The sequence below is a fragment of the Alexandromys fortis genome, unplaced genomic scaffold (assembly GCF_014885135.2).
Source record: "Alexandromys fortis isolate MF-2015 unplaced genomic scaffold, M_Fortis_MF-2015_v1.1 scaffold_62, whole genome shotgun sequence".
NCBI lineage: Eukaryota > Metazoa > Chordata > Mammalia > Rodentia > Cricetidae > Alexandromys > Alexandromys fortis.
The window spans coordinates 1,224,617-1,236,221 of record NW_026067942.1 but is presented as its reverse complement, the minus strand read 5'-3'; the positions used below and the strand labels follow the sequence as shown (position 1 = coordinate 1,236,221).

Here is an 11,605-nt window from a genome sequence, read left to right as displayed (position 1 = left end):
ATGGGATGAGAACATAGCCAATTATCTCATGCTATGAGACTCTGGGAAAACCAAAGCTGTTTCATAATTGCAGAAAGTCAATCAGAGGTTGTGTAGGTGACACAGTAGAGATCACTGAGTGAGAAATGTACAGGGGGGGTTTCTGGAAAAAAATATTCTAGACCGATACTGACTCAGGAGCAGGAGGGAGTTACATGAGGTGTGTGTGTTTATTGAAAGCCACTGACTTGTGGACTTAAAGGGCAAGAATTTTATTCCTGTGGGTTACATCTCAACAGAAAGTGACTTTCTCTTTTAAGGTATATTTTTCTCAAAAGTTTAAGGTCAGCAGCCAGTGAAACAGAGAACATCGAAGCACTTTCTAAACATAGAGTGACAGGCGGTCGCGACTCTTATTCTGGTTAGTGAAGCCTGGTGAGTTTACTGGGTTAGATCAAGATGCTAACATGGCTAACCCAGAACCAAATTCTACCTTCTTCATCACTCTGCCCAGGGAGCACTCCTTCTCTTTGCCCTTTCCATGACAGGAGTTCTGTTAGGTAAATCCTGAGGATATGGCTTTTAAATTTATACCAACCCTTTGGTATGATTTCCTACAATTGCTCTACAGGAAGCACAATGTGTGACAGGGACAAAGTCTCCATACCAGATAAGGGACCACTAAGAAATTCTCCCCCTGCAGTGAATCGGGAGTTCTGAGCTGGGCAAGCCTAGCTCCCTGTGGCTTCCAGATATTTACTGCTGCTTAATAAACTGCCTCAAGACACAGGGATTAAGACGGCATGATTTGTTATTTCTCATGGCTCTGTCGGTTGGCTGGACTCAGTTGGACCCTTCCCAGTGATGTCAGCTGGGGTCAGCCACATGGCTGCGTTCAGCTAGGAGCTCAGCGAGGGCTGGAACACCCAAGATCATAGACACACATATTTGGCATCTCAGTTAACAGGGCTGGAATGACTGGGAACTAGTTGGGCCTCTCTTACTCCCCATGTGCAGCCTGACACAAACTTTCTTCAATGACATATAGATACAAACTTTGGATTAAAACAGCAAGTCCTCTTCAAGTCTGACCTGAGAAATTCCAGAACATTGCTTCCACTGCACTGGGTTAGAGCAATTTATAAATGAGGTAGGGAATCCGCCTGCGTCTTGATGGCAATACGCCATTTGGGTAAGGCATGGAAAAAATTGTTGGAAGACATCTTTGTCAACAACCTACCATTCACTGACTTTTTTCCTCCACCAATCTATTATGAACAATTAAATTCAAGGTCAGTCAACTAAACAAAAAAATGAAGACCTTAAAATGTAGCATCCATGAAAATAAGTCTTAAGAATCTAGTATTGCTAGGTGTCTACTGTGAGGAACATTGAAGAAAAACACCCCTTTACCCTGGACCTCGATGGGCTGACTTGAATGGTGAGCCTTGCCTTCACCAAATCACATGGAGAAGAGTTCCCATCTACATGACTTCACTTTGAGAACCAAATCATGGCTCCTCTGGAGTGTCATTTTTTTGTGGGTAACAGTCTTTCTGTTTGCAGAGGACACCAAGACACAGACTGTAGACGAACAGTTGTCCACACAAACTAAGGCAAGTGTTTTTGAAAGATGAAGACGTTCCTTCTTACTCCATTAATTCTTGTGCTCCAGTCATCTGGTCCATCCAGTTCCACCCACTGAAGTACTTCCTGCCAGATCACAGGTGCTCAGGAACATCCCTTTACCTACATCCTCCTTCAGTCTAATGATGCTTCAGGGATGCTAGCCCATTGTCAGAAGCCTAAAGCTGGAGAAATTTGGGACCATGAAGAGGGAGTCAGCACTTTAGAACACATCTGTAAAACAAAAATGTGAGGGTCCCTTTACTTCAAATATGCAGTGCCCTTTTAGGGGTGCTGGCCTGCCTGAGTCACCACGGCCATTTCTGCCAGGTCTCTCCCTACAGTTTTGTGCTTTGGAACCAGGTGTACTTTTCCCTTTTAAGTTTCTTCTCGAGACCAGAACTTGATCCAACCTCTTAAGGATCGAGTGAATCACAAGAGGGTGTTAGAGACTGGCAACAGCAGCGCTACCTTCAAGCTCACTGCTTTTAACTCTCAAAGCAGAGACAAAGAACCTCAAAGTCGTGAAGTTCAAATGGCATTGAGCAGAGGTGGGAGGAAAATGTACCAAGGCTCTGCTTCTATCCCCACTCCCTCTGGCCTTACATATGTAGGCTTTATCTGCACATCACATACATCTGACTGCTGCAAGAATTCTACTTCTTTTCTCCTGGAAACCTGCTTCTTTAACGCTTGGTGAAAGGACATCAAGAGGCACACCAGGAGAAAGCACTTAATTCCTTGTGGAAGCAGGCCATTGAAACGCCCTCCTTTGTTTGACTCAGAGGCCTCTCTGCAGAACGCTGGGTTCTGGGAATCAATCGAATCCAAGAGTGTGAGGGGGAGATGAGGTCAAGGTCACTGCAACACTGCGTGGCTGGGATTCAGCTAACTGTTGGTGTGTGGGTTTTCTTTTAACGATGTGCAGTGGACTAATAAACAGAACATGCTCGGGTTTTGGAAAACGAATGAAGCCCAGGACTGGAAGACTCTTGGGTGGAGTGTGTTAACCCTCTCCTGAGCCAGAAATGGGACCTCTGAGGTTTCTCGTGGAAATTGTAATATTTGTGGATTCTAAAATAGAGAAATTGGCCAAATCTTAGGAGCTAAATGCGAGTGACTCATCTGGGTTAGGTACCTCCCAGGCCACATAAACAACTCTTGCCATAACCAGCGCTGCAAGTGTCCTTAGGTGAGCTCTCACAATTTGCTTTCAAACTTTGGTGACCATGGCAGAATCGACTGGACTCACTCTTTATCCTTGGTTTGAAAACCGATAATGAATAAGAGTATTATCTCAGATGTGACAGTAGGGAGTAGGGGCTCCCCCGCCATCTGAACAACATGTGGCATATAGCTAGCTCTGAATTCGAGTTCCTCCATGTTTACTGGACAATGTGTAAGTACACTAGTAAGGCTAAGTGATATGCTTGCTATAGATGCAGTAGCTGGACAGATATCCTGGCAATTATAGTGAAATGACACCTGCCTCCCCTAGGGTGAATCATACGGGTTCATCTCGTTGTTGTAGCAACTGAATCACGGAAAAACTCCCTTCAAGGATGTGAAAGAAATGAATATGCTCTGGCAACGCTTCAGCGTGAATGGGCAGCCCATATATGGTGGTTCTGTTGAACCTGTCCATATAGGATTTCATGGTCTAAGTTGATGAGGACGACTGACCAGGTCTCCTCCTCAAGAGGGCACCATATCTTATTACAGATGGTTGTGAGCCAGCATGTGGTTGCTGGGAACTGAACTCAGGACCTTTGGAAGAGCTGGTAGTTTTCTTAACTGCTGAGCCAACTCTCCAGCCCTGTGGTGGTATATTTAAAAAATATCTTGCTAGCAGTAAGAGGAGGAGACACAATATCATGTGAACTGTTAGGGAAAGGGTAGTTTAACCTCTCTGTGATCTGGGAACCGAGATGACAGGTGAGCCCCAGTCCTGAGCAGCTGAGGAGTACTAACCTAACCAAGCACCTCTTTGCTGGGTACCAGTTGTGTATGCTCCAGGGTGAGCAGTTGGATGTCTTCGCTAAGAGACTCAATAGTTTCATTCTTTTATCTCAGTCAATGTCCTCTGTGTATTCTGCATGGCTGCTTGGCTAGAAGTGTACGTGTTTTCATGAAGGAAAATGAAGAAGGCAAAGACTGTGGTGCATAAAGGGCAGGCTCCACAGACCGAGGCAGTGAAGTTCTGTGGGGAATCCCTCAGCAGAAATGTTTCTAAAGGAATCTGTACCTAACCCTGGAAATGACGTCCGATGTTCGTCAGTGACAGCAATGCATTGTACATTACCTAAGAAACACTGGATAGTTTCAGGAGACACTCAAAAGGATATTTTACAGCACTGATACAGATTCTTTGAGCAGTTTCCTTCAAGAGTGGCAAGTTCCATCTGCTCTTTTGGAGTAAGAAAAATAAAATCATCCCTGTCAATCAATAAGAAAGTCAAGATACATAAGTACTACACTTCTGAACTAATTACAAGATCAATGAAAATGCCACTTGACTATAATTACAATCAAAAGCAAAAATAAAATGTGAATATAGTGTCTGCATCCAGAAAATCAGTACCTTTAACTTTGATGAAAATGACAAAGAATAAAATAGTCAGATAGATATACACTTTGGATTCAGCTAGATAGGTAACAAATAAAAGAGAGATTGGCTAAACAGTGGAGTGCAGAGCTAATAGTAAGTGGCCAGGAGAGACCAAATGGAGTGGGTCTCTTGCTTCTGGGATATCCTGATGGAGTTAAATGAGGTTGCATAACGTCAATAAAGTCAGATTTAGACAGGGAACTGTGCCCCAGATCTATTATCCCAGCATTCAGGAGACTGAAACAGGAAAATCAGAAGTTCAAGTCCAACCTGGGATACACAGTGAGACCTTGTCTCAAAACAGATAATCACATGAATGCATGCATATATACATGAAACCATACACATATTTATGCACTGATACGTACATGCATGCATGTATTCATAGACACATACATGCAGTCATACACACATGCATGCATGTATGTATCCATAAAGTGAGACTCAGCTCATGCCACCATATCTGTGACTATCTAATCTTTGGTCAAAGGCAAGTGGGAAAGAATGGTGGCCTTTCTGAGAACTGGCAGCAAGTGCTCTCTTCGTTCTCTGAAGTTTCTTCTGGTCTGTGAAAAACTCTCCTTTTTCTCCTTATCTCCAGAAGCTGAGAGACCCTGTCCCTCAAGCAGCTGGGGAAATCATCGGAGGGAAATAGTGAGGCTGCTGGAAAGGCTTTCTGTTCCTCGATTTTCACAATGGGTATAGATAGACTGCATTTTCAAAGGCAAGTCCCCCCCCCTCTCCAAAAAGTCAAAAGGTAGAAAAATAGAGAAGCTAAAAATAACAACTAAAAGAGAAAAGTCCCTGTAATTCCAACTTTCAAGGCTGAGCAATCAAGAAAAGTATTTTTACTGCCTTGTCAATATTTTTCCTGGAAGGTCATGTAAACAGCCTGAGCTCAGATCTGGATGGCGCGTGCCTCGTGGGCTTAGGTGTCTCTGACCACAGAATAACTTTATTCCACAGAAACAGAACAAACAGAAACTCCGCGGTCTCAGCAGTCCCTGTAAATAAATAAATACATGGATATAGATTTATTAACAACAACAACAAAATGGTTCAGTGCCACAGGAAGGACAATTGGAGTCCCTTTGAGAACTGGGTTTTTGCTTTGTTTTATTTTGTTTTCTACTCGTGGAATCCTTCGTGGCAACACCTCCATGTAGACAAAGAAGAATCCCGCTCTCCCGGGCTCTTCTGATTATGCTTTCTTACTCTCGACCTAGTGTGAGATGCCCAAAGACCCACACGAAAAAGCCTAGAGAGTTTGTTCTTTTGAAAACTACTGTGTTTTCATTTATTTTGCCTGTAGGTAACAAACTCACCAGCTTCTGTGTCTTTTCTGACTTTATGGTCGAGAGAAGCAGGGAATCCAAATGCTGAACTGTGTGCCAGAGGGGGAAACATGATCTTAGAAGGGCTTTAAGTACACATGGGTCTCCAGTCCTAGCTGCCCTGGGGAATTTTGTAGGTATTTGCCCAAAGCTCTGCTGTTCAGACAAGTGGTTTTGCTGGGCCAATGACTCAATCTCTAACTGGTACTTGCCTCTGCTGGCTGATTCATGAGGTCCCGCTGATGTCTGTACCTGAGGCAAATCTATCGCTTAACCAACAGGCCATCTCCCTCCCATTCTTCCACCCTGCAGATCTATGATTACTTGGTACTGGGTGGAAAGTAGGTGTTGGGAATTGTCAAGGGAAACAAACAGCACATTGGATACTCATACATCACCCTGAAGGCCATGCATGCAGTGTGTGCTTTCCTGTCAGACTTGACTAATAGGGCCTTGGTCTGGACCTGGCCACCGTGTAGCCAGCAAACCTCACAGAGGAAGACTGCTCATTCTCTCTTCCGAAAGGGCCCCTCGTGGACAACATCTCCCTTTATCTAATTGCCTCTGACTAAAACAATTTGAAAAATCATTTGGACAATAGATGTTCATAATTTTACCCCTTGGGGAAAAGTATTTCCCCTGTAGGGAAAAATACATTACTCTTCAAGGCTGCTTGATAACTTCTGACTTCATTGACATGTTAAAATGTGCATCAAAAAACCCAGCAATTTTCCAGGCATAAAAATAAATGGAAAGCTGATTCTAAGAAATTGCATAAATTGGAACTGTCAAATTCTCTAAGGAGATGTAAGATTCATTTAGTATTGATCATTGACCTCATATAGTTTTCCCTGGGGAAAAAAAGGGGGGAGAGTGGGCTCAAAGAGCCAGATTGCAAGGATAAATAGAACTTTCTTGATATTTTTAATCATGATAAAATGTGGGAAAAAAATGAATAGATAAATAAATAACAGGCAGTGTGTTTTATTTCCTGTCATGTTGCGGCAATCTTGTCTGCATCCTTCCCTGGCAATAGTTGAGATGACTGTGCTGTGGGCCAGTCTGTCCTCCCCACTTGGCACATCTGTGGCATCTTCCCCGCAGGAAGTCAGCGGACAGTAAGCAGACTCAAATGACAACCCCCCCACCCGCCGTGCAACACACACACACACACACACACACACACACACACACACACACACAGAGTCTTGAGCCTCGTCCTGTTTCTTTCTACAACAAGAGAAACAGATGTTTTCTTTTTTTCTTTGCTTTTTTTTTTTTGCTCTTGCAAGTTCACAGATGAATCAATCTGAAATGCTGTCTACTGTGGGGATGTTCCAGGTGTTTACAGAGGAGAAGGTTTGGCCAAATTAACAATTTATCTCCAAACACTGCAGTTCCTGGATGTAGAGTCTACATGATGAATGCATCCTGAAGGTTCATTTGGAGTAGAATCACTGAATCGCAATCACACTGCTGTTTCTCACTCCCAGCAGTAGGGATGGCAGGTGGAGGTCAGAGCTCCTAGAAGCCTGGGCTGGTGACAATATGCCAAGGGCTTCTCTAAATCAGTCACTGGTAACACTGCTTGTATCTGCTCCCCATCTTAGGGCAGAATCTATGCCAAGGCCCTGCACAAGTTTAACTTCTAAGGTTCCATGTCCCCAACTATCAGAAAACTCAAGCTAAACTTCAAGTAAAACCTGTCAGGGAGCTGGGCATTGGTGGTGCACACCTTTAATCCCAGCACTTGGGAGGCAGAAGCAGGCAGATCTCTGTGAGTTTGAGGCCAGTCTGCTCTAAAGAGTGAACTCCAAGATAGTCGGGGCTATATAGAGAAACACTGTCTTGAAACACACACCCCCTCCCAAAGAAAAGCACTGACACTATTAGAAATTCTGTGGACGGGAACATATTTCTTTCCCCCAAATCATACTTCATTAATCCTATGGTGTTTGTTCCTTTCACTAATGTAGCCTTAACCAAAAAACAAGCACATTTTTTGCATATAACTGTGTATACCCCAATTTTGATCCATATAAATGTCCTGTGGGATAATGCTCTTGTGCCCTCTAAAGATTTGTCACTTGTATTGGCTTAAGAAAATACTGACTGACCAGTAGCCAGTCAGGAAGTATAGGTGGCATGACCAGACTAGGAGAATTCTGAAGAGGAAAGGCTCAGTCTGCAGTCATCACCCAGATGCAGAGGAAGCAAGATGAGAATGCTGTACTGAGAAAAGTTACCAAGTCACATGGCTAAACATAGATAAGAAGTATGGGTTAATTTAAGTTACAAGAGCTAGTTAATAATAAGCCTGAGCTAACAGGTCAAACAGTTTATAATTAATACAAGTCTCTGTGTGTTTCCTTGGTACTGAACAGCAGTAGGACCAGGAGGGACAGAAAATTCCATCTACATAAATTAAAAGAACTCTTCATCTGAAGGTATGCAAAAATAAACCCTTACTGTGACAGTAAAAGATACACTTTTTTCAATTGCACACTGAGCCATTACTTAAATAAATTACCAATTCATAAGAATAAAAATCAAACAAAGCTTTTGTAGAGGAGTTAAACTAGACATCAGTAACAGAAGATACTTCACTCATCCTTCATGTATCTTGGAATTTTAAAGAAAAATAGTTAATAAATGACCATTATTCTGAAAGTAAGGTTTAAGGAAATTTTAGAAGAATTCCAGCTATGAAAAACAATGAACCATAATGCAACAAATACACTGGATGCATGTCACAAAGCTGTAGCAGTTTCCTGACATGAAGACCCAAGGCAGAGATACCACTTCTAACACAGACAGCAGAAAATAATAAGACAGAGATGCTGAAAATTATATTAGGCTCATAATTCAACAGTCTAGTTGTGTTGAAGGGAGTGGGTCATCCGATCCACCCGAGAGGGGCACAGGTCCTGTGTTACATCCCGCCTGGCTAGCTTACACCCGAAATAATCACACAGAAACTGTATTCATTCAAATACTGCCTGGCCCATTATCTCCAGCCCCTTATTGGCTAACTCCCACATATTAGTTTAACCCATCTCCATTAATGTGTATCGCCACTTGACTGTGGCTTACCGGCATGAGTCTAACCAGCATCTGTCTCAGGAAGGAAAATCATGGCGTCTGCCTGTCTCTGCTTTCTTCCTCCCAGAATTCTGTTCTGTCTTCCCTGCCTACCTGAATATCAACTAGGCCAAGGCAGTTTCTTTAATAACCAACGAAAGCAACACAAATACAGAAGAGCCTCCTACACTATAGATGAAATGGACTATACACTGAGAGACACAAACTACCAAAGCTCACCCAGAAAAAATAATGTTGTGAATAACACTACCCAATTATAGGAACTAAAGTCTTTATACAAAGAAAGCATTAGGCAGGGTTATTTTGCTACTATAGTCAACAAAAATTTAGAAAAAAAATAGTATTAGTCCTTATAAATTCTAGAAGAAAATAAAAGAAATAAAGATTCTTCCAACTCATTTTTGACACTATTGTTCTGATATCAAAACCAAAGATAATATAAGAAAAGTAGGCACCAGCAACTGGGAAATGGCTTGGCAGTGAAGAATGCTTGTGCCCTTGCAGGGGACCCAAGTTACGCTCCCAGCACACACATCAAGTAACTCACAAGTGCCAGTAATTTCCATTTCAGGGATCCAACACCATTTTCTGACCTCTGTAGGTACCTGAATACACATGATGCATAGAGAAAGAGAGAGAGAAACACACACACACAATAAAAATATTCTTATATAACTACTGCTTGCCAATATTTTTCATGAATACAGAAACAAAAATCCTTAGTAATGTTAAGAATAAAGGCCAGGAAAAGGCGAAAATAACAATATGTCATGACCAAATGTGTTTTAATCAGGACCAGCAAGATAACTTGGTGAGTAAAGATGATTACCTACAAGCCTAATGACTTGAGTTTTCCCCCTGGGACCTGTATTTTTGAGAAAAAGAGAACTGAATCCCACAAGTTGTGCTATGACCTCCGTACACACACTGTGGTATTTCCATACCCGCACTCCATATAATAAATAAATAATAAAACATTTAAAATTAAACAAATGGTTTTACTCTTCAGAAACTTATGACTAGTTCAGCATTTAAGAATTCACCATGATCACTCATTCCAATTATACCTCATTTTACTGTAACTTGCCTTACTGCATTTTGGAGATATTACACTTTTTTCCAAGATGATTTGTGAAGTTCCTGCATCACACAAGACAACTAAGATCACTTTCCAGAAGAATTAGCAAGGTTTTCTGGGATACCTTCTACAAAATTACCAGGAAGAGTACATAGGCAATGTATAAAAGATTGTGTTTCACCTCCAAGACCATCCCTTAGAATTTTTAAATTTTTTTTATTTTTATTTTGTTATACATTTTAAATAATGTGGTCTATGCTGTCTGCATGAGATAAAACCTTAGAGCTTAGCCCATTAGAGAGTTACACTTGGAAAGCCATGGAGCTTCTGTTCTTAGGAAATGCAAGCAGATCTCAGAACCTATAGAAATGGGGAATAGGACAACAAATGCCACTAGCTAGAGAGGCGGCTGCACAGGAAAGTGGAAGAGGCTGGTCAAGAGATACAAAACTCTACTTAGGAAAAGGAAATTCTAGGGTTCTGTTCAGCAGTGCGGTGACTAGAAGTGATGACTACCTCTACCAAACCAAAGCGGAGACTGTGTGCTTCACTGGGAAGGAAGAGGTAGCGTTGGAGATGATGGATGGACTATGTACCCTGACATGGTTATTCTCTAAGGTAGTCGTGGCTTTAAGCCTTTATTATATCTTATACATCTGTTCAATGGCTATATATAATTTTTTAAAGAGTAGAGAGAATTGTGACCCAATAGCAAAAGGAAAGTAATTGTGCCTGGTCCACAGATGCTCCTGTAAACTCCTCGTGCACATCAGTTGACACACATAGGCAAGTTCTACTTTCATGCTTACCCTCCCCCTGCTTATTCCCATAGCAAGGCCTGGTTCAAATGTGAAGCCTTACTTAGTCTGTACCTCTCAAAAGACTTCCCAACACCATCCATTAAAACATGAGGCATCTTACGTGTCTAAAGTGTATTTTCATGTCCATGGGGTCTTCAGTGGGACTCTACCTGGCCATTTGAGAAAATAGTTTAGGAAAAAATTCTAGGTAACAATACTATGGTCATTTTGAAAATTGTGACAAAGCTTGACACTGGGGTTTAGGGTTAGTGGAAGAAAACTAATTCCTTGGGAGGAGTGTGAGATTCCCTCTTTTTCCTTCCCAGGGACTCTGGCATGTAACCCTGGGGTGGCCTCGTCCATGTATGAGTGTCTACCTGCATAGCAACTGGCAGCCAGAGAGTGCCTGCTTTTTCTCAGAAGGAAAGATGGTAAATCTGATAATGTCCAAGAACAAAGACCCCAGTTACTTCTCCACTCTTGCCTGAGGGTCTGGAATTAACTGTGTTTCTTTATACCCCATCTAATTTTACAAAATCCTACTTCTCCATGGCAGCTTACTAACTCACCACCTCATCTGAGATAAGGCCTTGCCAACAGCAATAACATTTAGAGAACACTGTGAGACCTGCTGGCTGTGGGGCTCCCCCACTCCTGGGATACACACACAGCACATATACATGCACCCAGACAGTTCAGTGTGACCTTAAAACATGTAGACCCAGCCTCAGAGGACACAAAAGCACCAGAATGACCTGGTACTCCAGATGTTTGCCTCTGCAACAGGAACAACTGCATGTCGACTCCAGCGTCTGTCAAAAAAAGCTAATAGCATATAAAGAATTCACTTCAGAATATTGACTCCACACACCGTCCTCCCTTTACAGTTTTGCTTTGCGTGGTTTCTGCTACCCACAGTAGACCAAAATATAAAGATAGCATATTTAAAACTCCTGAAATTTTCAGAAATAAAAAGAACCTTGTAGCTTTTTAAACTGTACCCCAATGCACACACCACAGCCGTGGTATAGCCCTGTCCCACCAAGGACATGAGTCACCCCTACTCCAGAGTATCCAT

At 42.3% G+C, this 11,605-nt stretch overlaps 1 long non-coding RNA gene across 1 annotated transcript in view; it reads right to left on the bottom strand.

Moving 5' to 3' along the window:
- Window positions 1-269: 269 nt before the first annotated feature.
- The window catches only part of LOC126505368 (uncharacterized), a 190,455-nt gene continuing 179,119 nt past the window's right edge, over window positions 270-11,605 (bottom strand). The window contains exon 5 of the long non-coding RNA XR_007592879.1: window positions 270-1,839. This is a non-coding gene — a long non-coding RNA (uncharacterized lncRNA). The remainder of the gene's footprint in view (window positions 1,840-11,605) is intronic.